The sequence below is a fragment of the Acyrthosiphon pisum genome, chromosome X, assembly GCF_005508785.2.
Source record: "Acyrthosiphon pisum isolate AL4f chromosome X, pea_aphid_22Mar2018_4r6ur, whole genome shotgun sequence".
NCBI lineage: Eukaryota > Metazoa > Arthropoda > Insecta > Hemiptera > Aphididae > Acyrthosiphon > Acyrthosiphon pisum.
The window spans coordinates 40,283,253-40,286,533 of NC_042493.1; positions in this window are offsets into that span (position 1 = coordinate 40,283,253).

Genomic DNA, 3,281 nt, shown 5'->3' on the forward strand with positions numbered 1-3,281 from the left:
TTCATTTCTGGACCAAAAAATTGTTTGTACACAAGTAACCGCATTCAAAATGATTTGATTTCATCAATTAATTTAGTAATTAGAAAACAGCTACAAGATATAATAACAGATAGAAAAATGTCTTTAATAGCTGATGCGACAAGTGACATTGGTCATGAGCAATTGTCTATTGTTTTACGCTACTTTGATGAAACCAAAAATTGTCCTATTGAACTATTTTTATGTTTAAAACGAATGACATCGGTTGATGCTCAAAGTATTTTTGATAAAATGAGTATGTAATATGGAATTAAATTGGAAAATGTGGTGTCAATTTGTTTTGATGGAGCATCAACGATGTCTGGGAGTACTGTAGGAGTGCAAGCAAAGTTTAAAGAAAAAAATAACAATTCATTTTTTGTTCATTGTTATGGACACTGTCTAACTGTCTGTAAATATTCTTCTAGTAGATTCTATTGGGAGACATAATATAGTCACTTTTGATTTCTCCGGTAACATACAACTAATTTATAATTTCATTGGAGGCAGCTGTACTCGGCAAGCAGTATTGGAAAAAATTGCCAACAAATACAAAGTTAAAAACTTTAAAATCAATTTCTACCACAAGATGGGCTTGCCGCTCAGAAGCCATTAGTGCAATAAAAGAAAATTATTCCTCAATATTAGCTGCAATTGAAGAGATTGTTTTCATCAGATAAAAACGTTTGAATTTATCTTTGCCATGTTGATGTTAGATCCTATTCTTTCTTCAATATTAAAAACAAGTGCTTTTTTACAGTCATCCGACATAAACTTATTAACGGTTGTAGAAATCATTGAGTCATTAAAAAAAAAAATGCCTTGTTTCTATGAGAAACACTGAAGAAGATTTTACAGATATTTATCATAAAACTTCAAATGTGTAAAAATTATGATATTGAAATTCCACAACAGAAAAAAAGAAAAGTGTCCACCAAAATTGACTGTTCAAGTAGTACACAGTACTATATGTCTTCAAAAGAAGAAGAAATGAAGGTTTCTGTATACTATTCGACATTGGATCATATGATTAGTGGAATTAATATTAGATTTAACCAAAAAACAATAAATATGATTAGAAGCATAGGAAATTTATTAATTTTAAATATAAATAGCAATAACATTACGGTTTTGTCCGCAGCATTTGATTTAAACTCTGAGATGTTGAAAACAGAAATTAATCTTCTTAAACATACAGAAAATATACCGAAAGGCGAGAAGAACAAATGCGGCGATTGGATAAATTGGCTTACACAATCCAACTACGGAAGGGAAACTACCTATATTTTGTAATGTTTTTAAAGCATTGAAAACATTCATGGTTATACCAGTAACGAGCTGTTCTTGCGAACGGTCATTTTCCAAGCTCAGTATTGTGAAAACCAAGTTACGCAGTACCATGACACAGGAATGATTGGATAGTCTGCTTACTATATTCATTGAACAAGAACTTGCTTATAATATAAAAATTGATGATGTAATTGATACATTCAAAAACCTTACTCCCGCGGACAGAAGGATGGAATTGTAAATAGCTATGTGAATAAGGTTTTCTTATATATAAATTGTATAAGTTATGCTAATTTTTTTTAGGTATGACTATGCTGTTCCAGTTTCAAATTATTATTATTATTTATTTTTATTATAATTGTGTATTATTATTATTTTTATGTATTTTAATACCTTTATACTTTATTTGTATTAATTTTATATTTGTATACCTATTGAATTAAATAAATACTTTATAAAATTAACAATTGAATATTTAATTATACCAGTATTCATTTGTACAAAAATCTTCGAAAATTTTTTTTTTGAATCTTTGAAACGAGCCCCCCTGCGGTCAAAGTCTGCGCACGCCTATTGGCATTAAGCATAAGCGTATTTTTGTTGTGTAATTTTGTGTGATCTACTAAATTAATATTAAATTCGTATGCTTAATTTTTTTTAAAAGGTTAAATAATGTCTTAAAGTTGCACGTGGTAAAATAAATTTAATTAAAGATTATGCAAACGAAGTAACAGGCAGTAAATTTCCATAAAATGTACAAGTTTAAAAACACTGTTTTTTTAATATTAGTGTTAAGTTAAGCGTGCGGGATAGTGCTCGGTTAGTGATTCGTGAGGTGATGGTTTTTTGGGAAAAAAACTCGTATTCCTACTCGTGACGAGAAACATTGTGTTAATAAAGTAATAGATTTGTATGAGGAGTGGAGACTTTTGCAAAAATACGGTGGAAGAACAACAGTAAAACAAGCAAATTGAAGAGCTATTTACAGACAAATTCGATAATTTGTTTGATATAGCTCACATTGATGCTTTAAAATTAATAAGTATAGAAGAAGATAAACAATTTTTAATCAACCAAAGGGAAAAAGGACGTCCTGGGTACATGTATTGACTATAATACTTCACGACAGGAAGAAAATGTATGTCATTATTTATTTTATTTTTCATAACATAGAATTATTTAAATAAATAAAAAAAATTCAACATTTCCAAAATTCATATTTATGTAAAACTAGCTGAACCCGTGCACTTCGTTGCCCATTAAGTGTACCAACTATATGTGACTCAAACTTTGTTGAATTCGTTATTTAATATTCGTTGTATGGTTTCAAAATTAATCTTAACTTTTCCGTTGCCCGGAATAAAAATTCTGATTCGCAGCAGTACATTATCAGGTAGGCGATTACCTGCGGTAGATCGTGGACCCCGTGCTGTATGCACGTTAGTGTATGATTTAACTCTACAGTATCAAAGTTATACCAAGTTTTTCGTATTCTACCTATGGTGGATTGATATAATCAATTAATACAAAATCCTAACCTAACTTAACCGTACTAAAATCAGATGAATAAACGCAAACGCATACAAAAAAATTCATTCAAATCGGTCTAACCATTTAGGAGGAGTTCAGTCACAACACACGTACAGTAGAATTATTGCGCTTAGCAACACATTCTGCGATTCATTTTTATTTTATATGAAATCAACAAACATGCCCGATTAACCAATAGCAACCAATATAATATAATACACTGTTGTGCCACTGTTGTATTTTTAACATACAGATTTAGAGATTTCCTACCTTTCCGGTGGATTTTCCTAAAATTTTATTTCGTAAAAACCTTCTCCTGGGCAGTTACGAACATCTTAAAAAAAATTTGAGCCAAATCGGGACCAGCCGGTTCTCGATTGATGAATCGTTATACATTTTTGTCTCCATTTTTATATATATAGATTTAAAAAAATATAGAAATA